This window comes from Uranotaenia lowii, chromosome 2 (assembly GCF_029784155.1).
Source record: "Uranotaenia lowii strain MFRU-FL chromosome 2, ASM2978415v1, whole genome shotgun sequence".
Taxonomy (NCBI): Eukaryota; Metazoa; Arthropoda; class Insecta; order Diptera; family Culicidae; genus Uranotaenia; species Uranotaenia lowii.
The window spans coordinates 301,641,628-301,664,005 of record NC_073692.1 but is presented as its reverse complement, the minus strand read 5'-3'; the positions used below and the strand labels follow the sequence as shown (position 1 = coordinate 301,664,005).

General features: G+C 38.9%; 1 protein-coding gene across 1 annotated transcript in view; it reads right to left on the bottom strand.

The window, feature by feature from the left end:
- Positions 1-22,378, bottom strand: part of LOC129748082 (uncharacterized) — a 159,911-nt gene that overhangs the window by 13,490 nt on the left and 124,043 nt on the right. The gene's annotated exons all lie outside the window — the stretch shown is intronic.

Below are 22,378 nucleotides of genomic sequence, written 5' to 3'. Positions count from 1 at the left end.
TATTTCGTTTGATAATTTTAATAATGCGAGCACATTTATTATTTAGAATAGAATATTTATAGATTTTTTTTAAGTAAACAATAGGGTGAACGGCAATACTTGATCCTTTTTTCCTATTTTCATCATATCTTTTTTGGAAAATTTTTGCAGAACGCCGGCTTTTGCATTTTCTGACAGCGTGTATTTTCAAGTTTATAAGCTGCAAAAGTTAGAGCGATACATGAGCCTGTAGATCATGGGTGGCCAAAACATGGCACGCGGGCCACATGTGGCCCGCGACCAACTTTTTGTGGCCCGCGAAGCTTATTCTGGAAAACCCTTGTTCTAATAACTGAACATTTTTTTATTCTTCATATATCATTTTGATAAATATATCTGAATCAACACTAGCTAAATTCAAAACAAAGATATGAACATTTCTTGGAACTGATAAATATAAGGCAAAGTAATAAAAGTGTATAAAAACTAATTTCGAAAAAAACGCGCTTTTAAATTGTTGTGTTTGGCCATTTTCCATACATTTTTCGAACATATGCAATTTACTGACGAACGTAAAATAATACAAATATAATTTAAAAAATCTGAAAAAAATCACCAAACATAATTTGAAACATGAATAATAATTGGGCATTATTGACTGAAAATCGATAATTTTTACACTTATACCCCTTTGAATTTTAGGGACCTTTACAAAAAAAAAAAAATACCGTCACGGAAAAAAAACGATTACAATTACATTTTTTAAAATAACAAAATTGTATGGAATTCAACAAACTATCTGTAAATTCCATCACACATTTTTCTATGTTTTCCTTTTAAGTTTTGGTGGCTACATATCGTTGATATGAAGAGCGTTCAAGCGGACTCTAGTTTTAATATTTAGAAGTTTGGATAGCCTCAGAAAGATAGTACATAAGACCCTATCAATATTGTTTAAATTTAAAAAAAAAATCACCGAATCATATCAACATCCGAAAAAAATAACTTTTTCAACTTTTTCAACATCGATTTTCTCTTATCTAGTCCCTGAAATTTCATCTAACACAGTTGGTTTCATTTCTCTACAAAAAAAAAAAAAGTTTCGCTGACTGAATGTTTTAGTCAAGACCCATCTTTGGGTCACAGTTTAAAAAACATATCAACATCAACATTGAAATTATACTTTCACAACAACTTCTACCATTCGTAACTTGAATTCTATTTCAAAACCATCGTTCATCCATAAAAATTTAATAACGTTTGCAAAATATGTAACATATTGAAAGTTGGCTCTGTAAATTTTTCCTATTTATAATTTTTTGCTCAACTTTCCAGAAAAGGGTATATTTTTGAAATTAAACCGAATCAAAATATATTTTAATTAGAAAACGTGCTTTGTATTTGTGTACATCAATAATGAAAAACTAGACAGATTTTGCAGTTGGGTAGTAGAATTAAACTAGAACCGGTTTGGTACTGACAAATCTCTCAGAAGAACGACTTTAAAAAAAAATTACTTAAAGAAGGTGCAATGATCATAAAAAAAACTAATTCATATTCAACCTGTTTAAAGAAATCTTTCCTAATACACTTGTGATTTATTATAGAAAATTTGAAAATAATTCGATTGAGTTGATGTTACTTTGTGAAATTAATATTTTTGAAATAATTGTTCTTTTAAATGTCAAAAGCTTGTGACCGTTACTTTTTTCCAACAATTCAATTCTGCAGTTTTTCCTAATTTGTCTATCAAATGTTTCTAAGAAGAATGGTGAACTTGAAATTTTTGGAAAATGGTGGTAATTTTTTTTTTAATTTGGAGACCATAAAATTGACTGTTGTCCAATGCTGTTAGGAAATATGACATTTTTGGGATGCATAAACCGAAGAGGTTTTAACTCCTTGATAACATACATAAGTTGGGAGGGATAATTCATTTCGTATTGCATTATATTTCTCCTGTTTTTCAAAATTTACTTATTAAGATAAATCTTAACTCGATGTGAGCGAGAAAAATGTTTTTTCCTTAGCGTTTTCAGAAATCTGTTGTTTTTTTTTGAATGCTCCACAACAATTTGTTTTTGTGACCCGCCAGCTAATCTCATTTCTGAAATTTGGCCCGCCTTTTGAAAATGTTGGCCACCCATGCTGTAGATGAACTAGAAGCGTTTTCATTGGACTAAACAAGTTGTGATTTTTTGAAAGTTAAAGGAGACTTGATCCTTTATTGAAGGAGACTTGATTCTTTAATCGAAGTGTCCTACACTTGTGAAAAATCATAAAAAATTTGAAGATGAAAATTCCATTGATTTTTTGGCCATATTGGTTTGTATTTCACAGTTTATAAGTGTTAGACAAAAAGAATTCTGTAAGCTTGTCTACTACCCTAGTTTCATTGCATACTTAAAGGGACAATTTTCTAATCTTAGGATAAAAGCACTTTTTTGATTTCATTTTTCAAGGAAAATATTGGATTAATATTCATATTTTCCTGCTTAGCAATGATTAACATCTTCTCAGAAAAAAAATATCTTTTTGGACTCGAGGGATTGAATGAACCCATAACATACATTTTAGAAAACTTTTTCTTAAAAAAATGAGAGTTTACCTACTGTTGCTTTGAAAATATGGCGTTGAAAAGTTCTTATTATACTCTAATGATTGACATATTGGAAAAATATTTTTATTATATTTTTTTCGTGTGGGAAACATTTTAAATTCACATTTTGTAATATTTTTCAAACTAAGTGCAATAACTCAAAAAAGAATTTTTTTAAATTTTTTTTTGAGATAACAGGTTTGTTGTTGTGTTCTATTTGGCAAATTTTTCTCGAATGGGGGAGGGATGAACTATCTTCATTCCCCTCTTAGGTAACCTTTTAAACTTTAACCAGTATTTTTTATTGAAAAAGTTTATATTGATTGACATACCTCTCTTCTATACAGTAATTCTACGAAAATCGGACTTTTTGGACTTTCTAACTGCAATATCTCAGAAACTACGCTACATTTTTATTGAAATTTAACAATCACTCTGCAAAATTTCAGTAAAAAATGTAGCGTTGTTTCTGAGATATTGCAGTTGGAATGATAGAAGTCCAAAAAGTCCGATTTTCGTAGAATTACTTTATCTCAGGCCACACAAACTCCAGAAGCTCAATTTTTGAGGTATAATAGTGTGATATTAGTTGATCTATCTAACGCAGAAAATTTGATCAAAAAATATCAGCAGAGTAAAAAGTTATGGATGTTCAAATTCGAAGTCCCATGCTCCTAATTTCTATACAGTTATAAACGGTACTGTATCTTCGTAAAAAATTCAGTGTTTCGTATTTTTTTAAATCAAAATATATCATAGTGTGCCAAATTACGTCAACTTTCCTATTTTTTTTCAAAATTTATCTGGTACGAGCTAAACAATTTGGACGATTCATTGAATGAACAGTCTGGGTTTTACACTACTTTTTTACATTTTTTTTATCATGATCTTAATAAATTTCAGAAAATGTATCCTTAATTGCAACGTATAGCTTCTAACTTCAGCTTTCTTGGAAAGTAAATGAAATTTGTTTGAGCATTCCATAGCTGATCTACAGTCTTTTTCATTTTTTCTCAGACTTTGAATAACGGAAAATTGAAGTGTTATAGTTGAGTATTGTCCGAAAAATATATTTGAGTTAAATTACGAGGTTTAAAAAATTGTAAATTTGGTTAAAATCGGCTCAGAAGCAAGAGAGGTATATTGGTTTTATTCAGGAGTGCAAAGTTTATAAGTTGACCCAAAACTGAAATTTCATAATTCATTTCGTAATTTTAAAGCAATTTCAGATAAGGAAATAAAAAAGAGAGTTGTGTATGATCGAATAATTTTTAAAACCTGGCTCGCGAACGTTTCGGCAAAATTTCTTATACAGGATTTATGTTCACCTCAATCGCATAAGAAAAGATGGGCAAAACATTTTTTATAACTCTTCATTTGGCATAAGAAAACTTTACATATAAAAATAACATATTTTAAGTTGTAAATGTGTATAAAAACACAAAAATATAGGTGTCCCAAGATACCCCACAAAATGTGGCCCATGATTCCCCACAAGCAATGATTTTCAAATTGGTTGCGTTTGTGTGACTTATAGATGTTTCATCAAAAAAAAATTTTCCACGTGGAAGAACATGACAAAACTAAGATCATAAGCGTATGAGCTTATTTTTGTTATGTACTTTAGGTCTCCTACGGAAGCAATTTTGCGGGTGCTTCTTTAATTATGTTAGTACAGTTTTCTAGGCTAGTCAAATAAAAAAAGCATATGATACGTACATAAGTCAATAACGTTCTTCGAAATTATCGACGTTTTTCGGTGAGTTTTAATAATAATAAAACAGATTTACCAGTTGTCCATACGTTTCGAGCTACTCTGGTATTCGCTCCTCCTCAGTGGACAAATCCAAATCAAAATAGTTCAGACGATGGCCAGTCAATTTGTCCACTGAGGAGGAGCGAATACCAGAGTAGCTCGAAACGTATGGACAACTGGTAAATCTGTTTTATTATTATTAAAACTCACCGAAAAACGTCGATAATTTCGAAGAACAAACAATCGCGGTGATAAATCCAAAACTCAATAAGTCATTAACATATAGAAAAACATACTTACGCAAAGCGACGACGATGACAGTTGGATTGAGATTTTTATCTCAACACACAGCTGAGATATTTGAAGTGGCTCACGTTTCCCCATGGTCCACGTTACCCCACTCTCCCCTACTGAAAACATAAACAAACTTATCGTGAAAACATTGAAAACTTTTTAGTCTAGTATGGTAGATAAAGTTTCTATATGGAATTATAGTTTTCGGTCTATTTTTTCCCATTTTTAACAAGAATAATAATTAAGTGTGTTACATTTTTAAGACTGAATTTCAAAACTAGTAGTTTCGATTTTTTGGTTTATGCTTGCATAAGCGATAATCATAACTGACAAAAAAATAAACAAAAAATAAAAACATTTTTTCGACTTCTTGCCAAAATGATGCTCATCCGCAGCTATCCGCAGCTGGATTCTCGTTCCGCAGATAGTATAGACCCCAAACTAAATTGTGGTGATGGTCTCTTGAGACTGTTCGGTTTTGCTCGTTAGTCCAACTTAGGCCATAAAATACATTTTTTTTCAATCATTACCCACTTTTTGATAATTTGAATTAAACGTGTAACCTTAAAATCAAACCCATTTTAAAGTTCAGACAATTACATTTCCAATGGTGTACTAAATTCAAAAATTGGACCATTATTCGTTGAGAAAATTGCATTTGTTTGAAATGGATTTTTTCTACAATTTTCATAATTTAGCTAAGCCTGATGTCTGTGGCGCAACGAGTTTTCATCACAGACGGCTGAAATTTTGGGAATCTAGGTTTGAACTATCTGGGTATCAAATGGTATACAAGACACGTCATTCAAAGCAAGTAAATTTTTCGATTTTTGGCCATCACATTCCCTATAGTGCACTCATTCAGCAATAGGGCTTTTGCTCAGTGCGTGTGTGTTAGAGAACCGTTGGGCAAACAAATATGATAGCTGCTTGTAAAATGAATGCGGATCAAAAGGAAAATGTTATTTCTTCTGATAATTTGACCAAATAAGGGGAAAATTTTCAAAACACGGGTCATTTTTAAAAAGCCAGTGTATCTATCCACTAATGTGTAAATTCATTTCCAGCTTTCAAGTTAGCTATCCTGTAAAAATGGAGATATTGATATAAATTCGACTCTTATCAATGGAAACATAACAAATATTTTGAATTTTTTATTGCTAAGTTTCATAACGTGGGCACTTAACTTCATCCTCCGAGTGAGAAAACTTGTTACAGGTGGATCAGAATCTGCCTACAAAGTATCTACAGGGTTCATTTCAAGTGCCCTAAGGGAACATTTGATTTTTTGTTCTGCTCGGTTCCTCATTGACGATCAATTAAAAATCAAAATAAAAGTTCTATTTGAAAGAAGATAATTAGATATACATTAACTGACTGTTTCTTAGACACAAATCGCATAGATTTAAGAAAAAATCAACATTTCATTTGAACTTCAGTGGAATCGTGAACAAAAATCTATAATGTGTGCCCAACAGACCTCTTGTATGTATGTGTAGCAAAAGCCCTATGGGCAACATCGGTGGTCAGTATACATTCAGGCTCTTTGCAGGTTCATGAGGTTATCCAATCTTCAATTTCAGTTTCAAACGAAAATAGCTGAAAGTGAAGAAAGCTCCACTCTATTATCATTAAGTTTAGTTGAATAGTGACTAAGCTTGTTCGACTCGCTAGCAAGGTTGCCGAAATCACAGAAAAATCTGTATTATCACAGAATTTTGAGCAAAATTTCATCACAGAATCTGTGTCACAGATCACAGAATTTTTAAAAATTTTACAGAATTCACAGATTTTCAAAATTTTGTACAAATTTCCAAAATTATATTTTTTATCATTTTCGACTTTTTATTTCTAATTTCATAAAAATATGAAAACAAGGTGATGTAAACTGATTTTTTTCAATTAAAACTAAAAGAAATTTCCAATTTGTTTTATTTGACATGATTTCCCTATGAACCATAGGGTCAATCATGTCATAGAAAAAGGGTGACAGAAAACCGTCACAGAATTTTTGGTTCAAATCACAGAATTCGAGAATTTTTTTTGCCAAATCACAGAATTTTTTTCGGCAACCTTGCTCGCTAGACTTGCGGAAATTTAATAATTATTGCTGAGATCGCTATTTTTGAAGGATTATCATAAAAAAATACGTCTTTTACAAATGGTGTAAAGGGTTGGAAAGGTTCAGAAATGAGTGTTCGGGTTGGCGAGACGAACGCTGGCGAGGGAGCGTGTGAGACGAAAAGATGACAATAAAATGACAAAACATGGAAAATATGGTAAAAGTATGACAAAGTTATGACAAAAAAAAAAAGACAAATATGACTGAGATTCATAATACAATAAAATAAATACTAAATACTGTCGAAAATATGACAAATTTGATAAAAATATGACAATTTGTTTACCAAAATATGATAAAATTATGGCTAAAGACTGACAAATGTAGTAAACAATTGACAAAAATGCAACAATTTTAACAAAAATGTGACAAGCGTGGTAAAACTATGACGAAAATATGACAAAAAATGACAAAATCATGACATAAAATTGTGATAAAAATCAGACAAATTTATATATTTGAAAATTTGAAACTAAAAGAACAAAAATCCGACTATGTTGTCAAACTGCTTAAAAATATGACAACGTAATTAAATATTACAATGATTTTACTACATTTTTCATTTTTTTATCAATCTTTTGTAATTATTTTGTCATATGAGGTAAGGTAGAAAAATTTATGTCATAATTTTGTCTTATTTTCATCACATTAGTCATATTTATGAGAAAGGTTTCTCGAATTTTAGTAACTTTTTTTTTAATTAAATTCATGTCATATTTGTCAGATTTTGTCATAATTTCGTTTTTTTTTGTCATGTTTTGTCATTGTATTTAAAAACTTTGCTACATTTTTGTGTTATTTGTTATATTTTTGTCATATTTTCATCGCATTTGTCAAATTTTTGTCTCATTTGTCATGTTTTGTCATATTTCTTAGATTGTTGTCATTTTATTGTCAAATCTTTGTCATATTCGTCAGATTTTGCTCATACTATTGTCAAAATTTTGTTTTGTTTTAAACATATTTTTTTTTAAACAAGAAGCAGTCTTTATTTGTTGACATTAACTGAGAAATTTAGAAAACCTTAATGAACTTATGTTCCTCTAAAAGGTTTTGGGTATAGATTACATCAGATGGGTTTAGGTGTGATAGTGCTTACGTTAACCGCTCTAAATTAGCTTTCAATAACTGTTTAACACGCGCTTTAAACATAGGTACACTGTTACTGTTCCGAATGTCTGTGCCAAGACGATTATACAAAGTTGGGCCTGTTGTGGCCAATCTTCTTTCTCCGATTCTAGTTGAAGCATTTTCTACACACAATCTATCGATAAACCTAGTGTTATAATTGTGTGTTACGTGTTGCATATTGAAATTGTGGTGGATATTCTTGATTTTTACTATTCGATGCATTATCAATAATGTTTGTAAATCTCTTAAGCAACTGATTGGCAAGATATTGTGTTCTGATAGTTTGTACAATTCTAAGCTAGGATACATGTAAGGAAGTTTAAAAATTGCTTTCATACATCTGTTTTGCTGGACTTTCAACGTTGATAAGTTAGATACATTGGTGTGTCCCCAGGCACTGATAGCGTATGTATATCGACTATGTACAAAACTATGATAAAGCTTCTTATTACATTTTAGCATAATTTTGACATTTTTTTTACCAAATTTGTCAAGTTTGTGGTATATTTTGTCAGATTTTTGTTATATATTTACATCATTTGTCATATTTTTGTCATTATTAAATGCCATAAATTCAATTTTCAAGAAATTTTAATTCATCTATTATCCTGTCCCCATTCTAGATAATCGTATAATCCTAGCGGTTTTCAAATCGTGTTTTCTTTACGAACCCCAATACACAATTTGTAAAAATGGTAAAAACAAATGCTTACTGAAATTATCAGCAACTTTCGCTGACACTGATTGAATGCTTAAGCTGCAGTCACTTATCGAATACAGTGAGTGACAGAAATGCCTAATCAAAAGGCGCTTTCGTGGCAGTCGAATGAAACAAGTTAGTTCGGGTTTACTAGTGAGCTTTCTACTGACTGATAGACATACTCTCACAGCTTTCTGTAAGCACCGAGCCGATCAGAAGCTTTTAAATTTCTTGACTTTTCTATTCCGTTCATTTCAGCTAAAGCTTTTTACACTGATAGAAAATCACAGTCAGTATCATTCGTGCTTTCAGAAAATTTGCAGCACTGCACAGCAAAAATAATTCGTGTAATTTTAGATCGGAAACGATGCACGAAAACGGAACATCGTTTTTGATCTAAACTTCTCTCACGACGTGTAAATTTATATCGAAAGCGATGCACAAAAATGGAGCTTATTGTATTGTAAAAATACACAGTGATGTAACATTTTAGAATTCATTCGGGATATGTGCAACTTTTAGTAAATTTTCAGGTTTCAAACATTAAAAAATACAAAGATACAATGATTCATGGACATTTATTTTCAAACAAAGCATTAATAGTAAAATAAAATTTTTCACCAAATTATGGACGCCGGAAGTTGCATCAAACGATGACGAAGATGTCCATCCTGGTCAGTGTCACCAGTCGCATATTGTTATAGAAAGATTTCTTTTTGGACAATCCGGATCCACGTCACTGAAAGAAAAAAGAGAGAAAACCTGTTTGATTTCGTCATCCTTTGTTTTTCTCTGGATTTCAAATTATTTACCTTAATCCGTTCAGAATTCCGTGGCTCTCTCGGGTTTTTATGATTACAGCAAATTCAGCATACCTTGCCCGTGCGGTGTTTTTGTGAAGGCTCGAAGTTAGACTCTCTGCGAACGGCAGGGGCTGGGGCATGGGTTCCCATTTTTGACAGACTTTCACTTTTTTACTTTCCCTATCATCAGCTCGAGGGAAAACAAACAAACTTAAGCCGCGAAAGAAAGGAAACCAAGGGACCTTTCATATTTTACATAATTATTGATGTGAAATTATCTCCCAACGTTGCTTTCTAGATCATGCAGTGTAAATTTATTGCAAAAAAAAAATTAATTTTACACTTAAAAAAAAACGGCGAAAAATAGTTTGAAATTACATCTTTTTTGAATTACACTAGGGAAAAAATAGATGCCTCACGTGATTGCGTATAGTTTTAGAAATTTTTTGCTGTGTGATACTGACACTCAAGAGCGAATTCATTCAGGATGTTTGTTAGTATTTTTATGATTTTTATATGATTATTCCGCACATTATATATATTTTTTCCCCAGAAAACCTGCGAGCTCTCTGGAGCCACCTTTATTTTGTGTAGTACGTAACGCCTAAAGGTATGCAATGACTACAGAGGCCTGTGTCGATTATCAACAACAATTGCTGTGTGGTCATTGAATGAAATTGAGCAATGTGAAGTGTTGGCTTTAATCATTGACACGATTGACACAATATTTTATACTAGAATTGAATAGTAGAATTGATCAAATGTGAAATTCACGTGTTCACTGGGTATACTACAGACATCTGGAGCAAAGTTTCTTTAACTTGCCTGTCAATCTAAACTTTCCTGATGGACTCATTTCCAATAAGAAAAAACTAGAACTCAAGTTAAAGTCGGTAAAAACAAATAAAGATTTAAATTGTGTAAGGTAGCGTTCTGAGAACAGCAAGCTCTTACCATTAGTCTGATCCCCTTTCAAGAGGTTGCTAAATTCTGTCCAGAAGTTAAATCACTTTAAATAACTGAACATTTAGCAAAAGATTCCGGAGAAAAAAAACCGGCGCGCGGCCGGCTCCCAGCTTAGAAAGCTGACAATGTTAAATCTTTCGGTCATTGTTTTTCCATCTCGTCCGGTCGAGAAAAACCGTCCAGCAGAAGAAAGCGCCCAGCTTCGGGACCAAATGTGCCATATTAGAAATGGTAGACCAGAGAGTAATCTCATAATTCATGTAGAACTGCTAGCCTTTTTTTTCTCTGCTGGCGAGTGATGCTGCCAGTTGAAACAGTTGAAAATGTAGAATCAGGTGTTTTGTCACCTTGACTCACTTATGTGTTACCTTTCGGTCGAAAAGTGCAAGGTGTGGGATGGAAAAGATAGTTGCATAGTTGCAAGTTTTTCTTCTCTTATTAGCGACTAATGCTGGGTGAAATGCTTTGATACCTACACTATGAACCTGGACATTTTTTGTAACTTGATTTGAGACATCACAACTTTAAGTGAGCTCAAATTACGCCAGACGAGAGTTTGTAGCTGATAATTGGATGGGCAAGCAAAATGTGTTACTTTCCATTTGGCACCGTTTGATACCATTATTGACTGTTATTTACCATCGGCAGCTGAGGAAATTCAGATTGCTCTGGAAGCCTCTGAACGACAGATGTGAAAATTAACAGTGGAGATTTGCTTTTTTTTTGTATGGGCGCATTGACTCGTTATTGACCTTCATCAAATTTGTGAGTAATAGATAGGGTTTGTTATGATAAGTGTATGAAAAACGATTCATTTGAGTTTATTTTCTATGATTATTATTAAATGACTCCCATTGTGCCGGGAAGTCAATACTAAGGGCAAGGCTAAGTAAACACAGACCATTTCGCCCTACTCCGAGAAAAGGGAAACGGAAATCTCAGACGCGCCACAATGCACACCAAGTGGTCTCCAATAAAGCGATTGTCTCTCGCACAAACACACCTGAGGAGATCCGGCAAGATGCCAGCCAGCCGCTTCATTTCCGCAGTGCGCGTAAAGCTCTTCCTCGTGACGCGCCTAGCTACGCAAACCTATAGCAAGGGAATCCGGTAGCATTCGGTGGAAGATTTTCCGAAACTGGCCACAATGTTGTTGTAGGTTTGGTACGTATCTGAACTTGCCGCGTCCGTCGTCATCGTCGTCGTCGTCGTCGTCTAGTTATTGGCTTGCGTAGGTTCCAACCTGGAAGGGTTTTGTTTGTTTACAATATGATTTATTTGCTTACCTAGCGCTTTGACTCGGAAGATACCGAAACAGAGACTTGCTCTTGGAAGCCAAGATAAGGGCAGGCTCAGCTGCCTCTCTTCCTGGTGTTTATCGAAAACCTGCTGCTGCTGCTGTTTGATGAAAATGTTATAGTTACAAACCATGTGGTAGGGTTTGATTTTTTTTTTCGTTATTCTGTTCCGCAAAACAAGTGCTATAGATCACACTGCATCTGGGATGCAAATCAGATATCGTTTTTTGAGGTTTTTGGGTCATGCGTTTTTTATTGGCCAAATTGCAGATCAGTGCTTACGGTAAGACTGTTTAAAATCCTGAATGAGAGAAATTAAACGCCTTGAGTTAGGCTTCAAAAAGATCAAAATTATATTTTCAAACCAGATTGTAGATTATAATTCTAGATTTCAGATTCAGATACAGATTTCAGATACAGATCCAGATTGCAGATTCAGATTCAGATTTCAGGTTCAGATTCAGATTTCAGATTTCAGAATGCAGATTCAGATTTAGTTTCAGATTTCAGATTCAGATTCCAGATTCCAGATTTCCGATTTAGATTTCCGATTTCAGATTTCAGAGTCCAGATTCCAGATTTCAGATTTCAGATTCAAGATTCAAGATTCAAATTTAGATTTCAGGTTTTATAATAATATTTCAGATTCAGATTCAGATTTCAGATTCAGATTTCAGATTCAGATTTCAGATTCAGATTTCAGATTCAGATTTCAGATTCAGATTTCAGATTCAGATTTCAGATTCAGATTTCAGATTCAGATTTCAGATTCAGATTTCAGATTCAGATTTCAGATTCAGATTTCAGATTCAGATTTCAGATTCAGATTTCAGATTCAGATTTCAGATTCAGATTTCAGATTCAGATTTCAGATTCAGATTTCAGATTCAGATTTCAGATTCAGATTTCAGATTCAGATTTCAGATTCAGATTTCAGATTCAGATTTCAGATTCAGATTTCAGATTTCAGATTCAGATTTCAGATGTCAGATTCATTTTTTTAAATTCTGATTTTAGATTCAGAATGCATATTTTGGATTTAGATTTCAAATTCAGTTGTAAAGTTTTAGTTAAAGAATGGTGATTCCAGGATTATCTCATTATTTTCAAAAGTTTTACGGTCGCCATGTACCAGTACATTCGAAATGCAGATTTGAGCAGTTTTCTCGTGTATGGGAGACAATAAGTGATTGACTTCCAGAAGCTATTGGATTCCTGATTTCCAAGATTGAAGTCCACACCTCTTACCATTTGCTGATGCATGGAAAGGTTCTTAAAAAGCTATTAGTTAACGTTTTCTGAGTACTTCTTAGAAAGGAAGGTCCCTTCTAGCAGGAAAAGCCATGTCTAACACAGTCCTCAACTGATGGTGAAATGATTGAGGCTTATTGCCACATTGGTTTCACTCGTATAATCGAACCATCACACTCGACCACCTTCCAAACAAGAATCCCTGTTCTTAAAATTGAAATACTAGGGTTTGAGCCTTAATTCTGCCTTCCATACATAGACTCCCTCAGCAAGAGTAATTACCTTCTAACAGATTTGCCTACCGAAGCATCGTCATCGTGTCGTTTAGAATCTTTTCGCACCCGGCGACTCAAGCACACACAATCCTAGCCTGGGCTCAATCCAGCATCCGACAGGGATTGTTTGGACAGGAAAGGATTTTGCGGTTTCCAGCAGCAGCAGCAGCAGTAAGGCTCGATTAGTGCTACCGGAACCCATCTTTCCGCTTTCTCCTGTAATAGAAGCAAAAAAAAAGAAAAGTTCCAGCTTACCGTTTGTCTCCCCGATGACGGCTGCTTGAAACCGAAAAACCATCCCAACTGGCTTGTTCTCTACTATGAGCAGTGCGCGGAGCACACACAGATCCAAGTCCTAGAGAAGACCAACGCCAATCCCGGGGGGACACATGTGTTTTTTGTGGTTCTGTTTTGACAAAAACTGAAAGCACTGTTCGTTGTTCCTCGCCGTGTTGTTCAGCCTCTCCGGCGAAAGTACTGACTGGTCCGGATTTGGACCCCGGAAGGGACAAAAATGGGTTTCCCGTTTTCTGTGGCATAAATCTTGGCTTGGCTTGGCTTGGCTTGGCTTGGCCTCGGTAGGACCGACGACATTTCCAGTCCCGGTCGCTTTCTTCCTCACCTGATGACATCGAGGTGGGAAAGTCCCTTTAGCACCTTGTTTGTAAGGTCAACGTTATGGTGTTGTTTTTTTTTGGTGTGCGGATTCACGCCGGACCGAAGCAGGTGGCAAATGAAATTAATTGCTGCTGAGAAATCAAAGTTCGGCCAAATGAGTTTTTCTATTGCTTTTAATTTTAAAGCGGCTAGGCTCGCAGTTTTTTTTCTTCCTTGCTACAGAATTAATGTGCTTGTTTGCGACCGAGTTGGAGGGTAAATAGGTAACTTGTTTTAGGTGTTTCAGTGCCCTCAGCGGGTAGCTTTCATTTTACATAGTTTATTGTGAAATTTAAGCAATAAAGCTTTCTGCTTTATAAGTATGTTTTTGGAATTTTGAACTTCAACTCATCTTTTCTTAACTCTGCAAAAAAAATACTATGAACTGTTTATTCGCCCTTGTTCGCTTTCGAATGTCAATATGACACTATTGGAAGTTTAACGGCTTGTAACTTTATTGTAATTTCTTTGGGGATTCTCAATGAATTCTTGAACTTGGCATCATTACTTTTTTATGGCCGCACCCTGAAAGACCCTGAAAAAACGCCTTCAACAGTGTCAGTTGGACAGCGATTGCGTCGTCGCTCATCCAAATGAGGATCCCGGCATATCTGTATAGGCTTGTGGAAAGTTACTTCCACAATCGCCAATTGCAGTATATGACCGGCGAGGGTTTGCGAACACAAGAGGTTTCGGCGGGTGTTCCACAGGAGTCAATTCTCGGCCCGGTTCTGTGGAACATCACCTACGACGAACTCCTACGAACGAGCCTCCCATCGGGAGCCGAACTCGTAGGATTTGCAGATGATGTAGTCCTCTTGGCGAGGGGCTCCTCAACAGCGGAGGTTGAGCTACTGGCCACGGTAGCTATCCAGGAAGTGGAACGCTGGATGCACTCCAAGTGCCTGCGTCTAGCCCACCACAAAACCGAGATGGTGTTTATCACCAACCTGAAATCACCCCAAACAGGTACCATTGCCGTTGGACCGTGCAACATCGTGTCTAAACGCGCAATTAAGTACCTAGGGGTGATGATTGACGACAGGCTCAGCTTCACGAGCCATGTCGAACACGTGTGCAAGAGAGCGGCAATGGCCACGGCCGCACTCACACGAATGATGCCGAACTCCTCGGCTATCCAAAGCAGCAAAAGGCGGATCATTGCAAGTGTGACCACTTCGATCTTGCGGTACGGAGCAGCGGCCTGGAGGCAGGCCCTGGGAGGAAGCTGTAACCTGCAGCGACTTAGCAGCGTTCAGCGGCTGATGAACCTGCGGGTTATCAGCGGATACCGGACCATGTCGTCCGAAGCCGCCTGTGTAGTAGCGGGTGTTATGCCCATCTCGGTTTTGCTAGAGGAGGATGTCTATTGCTACGACAACAGAGACACGCCCAACGTTCGAGATCTCGCCAATGAGGACTCGATGTCCAACTGGCAGCAGCTGTGGGACAGCTCAACGAGAGGAATGTGGACCCATCGTCTGATCCCGCACATCGGGAGCTGGATCGGAAGAAGGCACGGTGAAGTGGACTTCTATATGACGCAATTCCTGACTGGTCATGGATGCTTCATGAAGTACCACTACCGGTTTGGACATGTGGCTTCGCCATACTGCCCAGATTGTGGTGACGTAGAGGAAACACCCGAACATGTGGTGTTTGTCTGTCCGAGGTTTGCGGCGGTACGTACTTCCATATTTGCCGCCTGTGGGCCTGACACGACAGCAGATAACGTTGTACAGAGGATGTGTGCGGATTCCAACACTTGGCACGCGGTCAGCGATGGGTTCGCCCGGATCATGACTGCCCTGCAGAGGAGCTGGAACCAACGGCAGTCCGCGAACGGTGTAGGATGACTCCATCGGCGGGGAGCATCTGAGTAGTGTGCGTCCGATCCCTTGATCGAAGCTACAAAGATAAGGCAACATCTTCTGCGTAGCGGAGGTCAGGGGTGCGCCGCGAACGTGTGTAGGATACCCCAATGTCGGGGGGTATCCGAGTAGTTCCGCTTCCTAAGAGGGAAACTGCGGGGATAAGACTTTACCTTCCTCGTAGCGGATCTCGAGGGAAGAGGGTTAACCACTGTCGGGGGATACCCACGGGTAGAGAGGCTCTCGACGCCGGGCGAGCCTCTCGAGTCGGTGTAGGATGTCGTCACCGTCGGGAAACATCCGAGTCGTAGCGTTCCAAGTCCCGAATGTGTGCCGTGACAGGCGCGAGTCTAGGATAAGCTGCTCTCGATTTGGCACACAACGGGCAGGAAAATCCGCGGGCCAAAAATCCTAGGGTTGCCAACCAAGGGGGATAAAGAAGACCGGACAACGGTCGGAGTAGACTGACCCCATCGACGGGGGGCTGTCGAGTAGAGTGCGTCCGACCCCACGGTTTGAAGTTACAAAGATAAGACAATACCTTCTGCGTAGCGGATGCCGTGGGTGCGCCGCGTTCGTGTGTAGGATGCTCCACCTTCGGGGAGTATCCGAGTAGAGCGGTTCTCAACGACAGAAGCTGCGGGGATAAGACTTGACCTTCTTCGCAGTGGAAATCGTTGGGAAAGGGTTATTCCACGTTCGGGGAATACCCACGGGTAGAGTGGCTCTCGACGCCGGGCGAGCCATTCGAGTCGGTGTAGGATGACGTCTTCGTCGGGAATCATCCGAGTCGTTGCGTTAAGTCCCGCGCGTGTGCCGTGACAGGCGCGAGTCCAGGATAAGCTGCTCTCGATCTGGCACACGACGGGCAAGGTGGCAAACTTCGAACCCTGAAGATAAGAGGTCGGGCTTCGAGTCGTTAGAGGAGAGGTCAGGCCTCAAACCTTCAGGCGGAGAGGTTTGTGTGGTCAACCCCGAGTCTTTATGATAGGAGGTCGGGTCCCGAGTCGTAAGAGGAGGGATCAGGCCCCTTACCAACAAGAGGAGGGGTACAAGTGGTCACCTCGAGTCATTACGAGGAGAGGTCAGATTTCAAGTCGTTAGAGGAGAGATCGGGCCTTGAATCGTGCAGAGGAGAGGTAAACCCCGAGTCGATGCGAGGAGGGGTCGGATCTCAAGTCGTCAGAGGAGAGATCAGGCCTCAAGTCGCGAAGAGGAGAGGTTTGTGTGGGAATCTCGAGTCATTGCGAGGAGATGTCGGTTCTCAAGTCGTCAGAGGAGAGTTCAGGCGTCGAGTCGTAAGGATGAGAGGTTTTGCTGAAAGTGGTCTCGTTAATGAGTATTGCCTTTGAGCGCATTAGCGCGAATAGACCTCCCACTATTGAAGCATAGTGTACTAAACAGTTCGAGGTGGGAACCAGGTCTGCGGCCCCAGGTGGAGTTTAGGGAGTAGGGGGTATACACGGAGTATATCATGAGTCTGCCCATTGTACCCATGGACCCAGAGTAGCAAACTGGGGGGACGCGGTGGCTCGCCGTGCCTTGGAATACAATCCGTAAACCGGGATTTACCACCTGTGGTTACCAACTAAAAAAAAAAAACCCTGAAAGACCAGGACGGGGAGCATCTGAGTAGTGTGCGTACGATCCCTTGATCGATGCTATAAAGATAAGGCAACATCTTCTGCGTAGCGGAGGTCAGGGGTGCGCCGCGAACGTTTGTAGGATACCCCAATGTCGGGGGGTATCCGAGTAGTGCCGCTTCCTAAGAGGGAAACTGCGGGGATAAGACTTTACCTTCTTCGTAGCGGATCTCGAGGGAAGAGGCTACCCACGGGTAGAGAGGCTCTCGTTGCCGAGCGAGCTCGAGTCGGTGTAGGATGTCGTCACCGTCGGGAAACATCCGAGTCGTAGCGTTCCAAGTCTCGAATGTGTGCCGTGACAGGCGCGAGTCCAGGACAAGCTGCTCTCGACCTGGCACATAACGGGCAGGAAAATCCGCGGGCCAAAAATCGTAGGGTTGTCAGCCAAGGGGGATAAAGAAGACCGGACAACGGTCGGAGTAGACTGACCCCATCGACGGGGAGCTGTCGAGTAGAGTGCGTCCGACCTCACGGTTTGAAGTTACAAAGTTAAGACAATACCTTCTGCGTAGCGGATACCGTGGGTGCGCCGCGTTCGTGCGTAGGATGCTCCACCTTCTGGGAGTATCCGAGTAGAGCGGTTCTCAACGACAGAAGCTGCGGGGATAAGACTTGACCTTCTTCGCAGTGGAAATCGTTGGGAAAGGGTTATTCCACGTTCGGGGAATACCCACGGGTAGAGTGGCTCTCGACGCCGGGTGAGCCATTCGAGTCGGAGTAGGATGACGTCTTCGTCGGGAATCATCCGAGTCGTTGCGTTAAGTCCCGCGCGTGTGCCGTGACAGGTGCGAGTCTAGGATAAGCTGCTCTTGATCAGGCACACGACGGGCAAAGTGGCAAACTTCGAACCCTGAAGATAAGAGGACGGGTCTCGAGTCGTTAGAGGAGAGGTCAGGTCTCAAACCTTCAGGCGGAGAGGTTTGTGTAATCAACCCCGAGTCTTTATGATAAGGGGTCGGGTCTCGAGTCGTAAGAGGACGGATCAGGCCCCTTATCAACAAGAGGAGGGGTACAAGTGGTCACCTTGAGTCATTACGAGGAGAGGTCAGATTTCAAGTCGTTAGAGGAGAGATCGGGCCTTGAATCGTGCAGAGGAGAGGTAAACCTCGAGTCGATGTGAGGAGGGGTCGGATCTCAAGTCGTTAGAGGAGAGATAAGGCCTCAAGTCGCGAAGAGGAGAGGTTTGTGTGAGAATCTCGAGTCATTGCGAGGAGATGTCGGTTCTCAAGTCGTTAGAGGAGAGTTCAGGCGTCGAGTCGTAAAGACGAGAGGTTTTGCTGAAAGTGGTCTCGTTAATGAGTATTGCCTTGGAGCGCATTAGCGCAAATAGACCTCCCACTATTGAAGCACAGTGTACTAAACAGTTCGAGGTGGGAACCAGGTCTGCGGCCCCAGGTGGAGTTTAGGGAGCAGAGGGTATACACGGAGTATATCATGAGTCTTCCCATTGTACCCATGGACCCAGAGTAGCAAGTGGCTCGCCGTGCCTTGGGATACAATCCGTAAACCGGGATTTACCACCTGTGGTTACCAACTAAAAAAAAAACCCTGAAAGACCAGGAAAAAAACTCCATAGTCAGACCTTGAGTGTCAATTTGACATCCTCGCTTATAACCGGTATAACTCTCTTGTTTCTCAACCGAGTGTCCAAGAAAGCTGGAGTTAGAAGCTATACGATGCAACCATATTTATATGGATATATTTATTATTATCATAACAAAAAATTAAAAAAAGGTGGTGTAAAAACTGTACTTTTCAATCAATGAACCGTGAAAATTGTTTAATACACACCAGATAAATTTCGAAAAAAGGATTGAAAAGTTGACGTAATTTGGCCCTTTTTTGCATTTTTAGATTGTCAAGATACGAAACACAGTATTTTTGACGAATTTCCAAAGGTAGGTAGCTGTTTTTTTTTAACTTTTTGTCAATTTGCCATTTCCTTGGACTTAAATTCAACTTTGCACTGGATTTTTTTTGTATATTAACGGAAGATTTCGCAATAAATTAATATTCACTAGAAAGCCAATTTCATACCGATTCTAGTACTGTAATTACCTGCAAGAAAATCAGATTAATTGCAAATTGATGGCTGTGAAACAAGAGAGATATAAAGGTTTTAAATTGACCCTCCAGGGACTGTAACGGGTAAACATTTCAGGGATGGATGAGGGTTAAACATTGGATTGACGATGTTTCGGCAAAGAAGTTTTCAGCAGCGTTTTCAGATTGGTCACATTTCCAACCTAAAAAACCGTAAATTTTAAGGAAAACTTTAAACATACAGAGTTGCAGCAATGTTTTTTTTTCGTTCATCAGATGAAAGCTCTGCCCCCCAAATTTCGAGCAGCAATCCGTAAAAGAGGTGATTATCCGGAGATCTGACCGCTGCTCTGGTCTTGAACTATATCAAACTTAAGTTATGTGGTGTCACTGTCGGCGCTAGCAATCGCTAGAACAACATTCAGCTTTGTTAGGACTTTATAGAAAATAGCAAATACCACCAAAATTTCTCTTTCCACAGGTTGTGGGCCTACACCGAAAAAATTATTCACATGACCGCTACGTGAAAATGTACATGGATTTTTGCCACCCTGAAAATCATGTGGAATCTACGTGAATTTCAGGTAGCAAACAGAGCCCGCGTAGCGAGCAGAATTCACGTAATTTTCATGTGAGTTCCACTTGAAGCGTACGTAGAAAAACAATTCGTTCTGTTACATGGAATTCACGTAGATTTCATATTGATATGAACGTAGCGGGTGTTTTATTTCGCCAATTAAATAAAAAAAATGTTTTAATTTTGCATGGAGTCGTTTTATTATGTCGAATTAATTTAATAACACGAAGCACATATTTCTTATTTCTACTTTAACACTTTAACTACACATTTACACTTCACATATTCACTAAAACACCGTCGATGAAATGACATTTTGAGCATAAGCCTAGCTGGCCGTCAGCGACCCCGATTCCGAATCCTATGTAAATAGTAAAAGATTAAAACAACAAAGACACAATCAAATTATTACTATGTACTTACGAAAAATCAGCGTTTGCATGCCTCAGAATTTTTTTATCTTCCAGCTCCAGCACCAACTGTTGGGTCCGGCGACATATTGAAAACTGTTTTCATCCACCTAGATGCTACGTGAATATTCTTTTCTGAGTTACGTGAATATCACATAGAATGCATCAAACCCCTTTGTATTTGGCGGATCACTGGATTTTCACGTAAATCAAATGTGTCTTAGTTTCGCCAACAAACGGCTATGTGATTTTCACGTACGGATCAAATGAATTTGTATTAGCTTTTAAGTGATTCACGTAAATCATTCAAAAATTCACGTAATGAGTGGCTACGTGAAAATCCAGGTGAATTTAAAGTTTCCTTTTCGGCTGAGTGTAGATACATACATACTCGTCTGGAAGTTGGGAAATAAAATTTGTTCAAAAGGTTACTCTCGAGTGTTGTTCTTGCGGTTAGAATTAGAGATGGGCATAACATAACGGCTCATTACAATGAGCGGCTCAGAGCCGTTTGCTCAAATCAATGAGTCGGTTCATTTGAGCGGCTCGAGAGCGAAGATCAGTAGAAAGTTGTTCGCTCGTTCTCTCGAACCAAAAGTGCCGTGGTGGGTGGTTCAAAAAACAGCCACGGCACGGTTTGAATAAGAACCTTGGTTCGAAAAACGTTCGACCGGATATTGTCCAACAAAACAACATCTCAAACGGATAAACATTATTCAAAACGACGACTGTCGGTTCTGTGGGTTCGAAAAAGAAACTGCAGACCATCTTCTATGCAACTGCTGCGCCCTCCTTAGTAGGAGAGCCCTAAGAAGGTTATATCATACATCTTTGATATCATACCCGATTGGGATAAAATGCTTAGTCAGCAATTAACTGTCACTTCAACCCATAGTGCAGGTGAGCCTGATAGCATACAGTAACGCGGGGTAATTACCAGAATAGATCAACTACTGGTCACAGTGGGCTCTCCCCTACAAGGAAAAAAAAAAATGGTTCGAAAAAAGCTCAACTCTGGTTTATAATCTGAATGGCAAGAGCAGAGTATAAAGAGCCGTTCTATTCGATCGAATTATCGGTTGGCCCAACATTCTCTGCTCGGTTAATTTTCGAATCGTGGTTCTTCTTCGAGCCGTGCCGTGCCTCTTTTTTGAACCAGCACGACTCTTTGGTTTCGAAAGAACGAACGAACTGCTGTTCTCCGCTCTTCAGTTCATGTTGCTTGTGTAGTTCGAACCAAGGTTCTTTTGATTCGTCTCTCCATTCTCCGCTATTGCATTTTGCTTTCTGCATTCTACTTTGGTCAGCGGTGAAGTTTTTCAACCAGTTGTGTTGAGCGACGTACCAGGGCTCATTTTAGAACCGCGGTTCTTTTTTAAAGAGCCACAGTTCATTCGTTCATTTTGAAGAACCGTTTCAAATTATCTATTCTTGAGTGTTCGCGCATCATTAGCTCAGAGCCGTCTGCTCAAATCGATGAGCCGGTTTATTTTGAGCGGCTCGAAATTGAACCATGCCTCGCAGCGCCATATAAACTGAAGCGCGAAGAATACCAGAAAGCCGTTCGTTCATTCTCTTGAACCAAAACAGTCGTGCTGGGTGAGCCACAGCACGGCTCGAAAAAGCAAGAGGCTGAAAGAGAAAAAAAATCCTGACGTTTTGGTACCAAAATGCCATTGAAATCAAAGGGGAACTGACGTTCTGGTTCCAAAAAGTCAGTACGATCCGTTTGTATGTGGTTTGACAGTTTCTTCAGTCATTTGCGAAAAAGAACCACGGTTCGAGAAGGAGCCAAGGTTCGAAAAGGCCGCGACTTTCCGCTCAACTCTTGTTAATAATCTGAATTGCTGATTGCTGTTTGCTAAAAATCAGATGGTTCATTTAAAAGATTTGGGAGTTTCGAAATTCTAATTTCGCTAGAAATTTCAAGTGAATATTTTCGAAACCCTATAAAACGAATGCGAATTGAAATTTTGAATAAAATCGGAATTTAAGAATCAGTG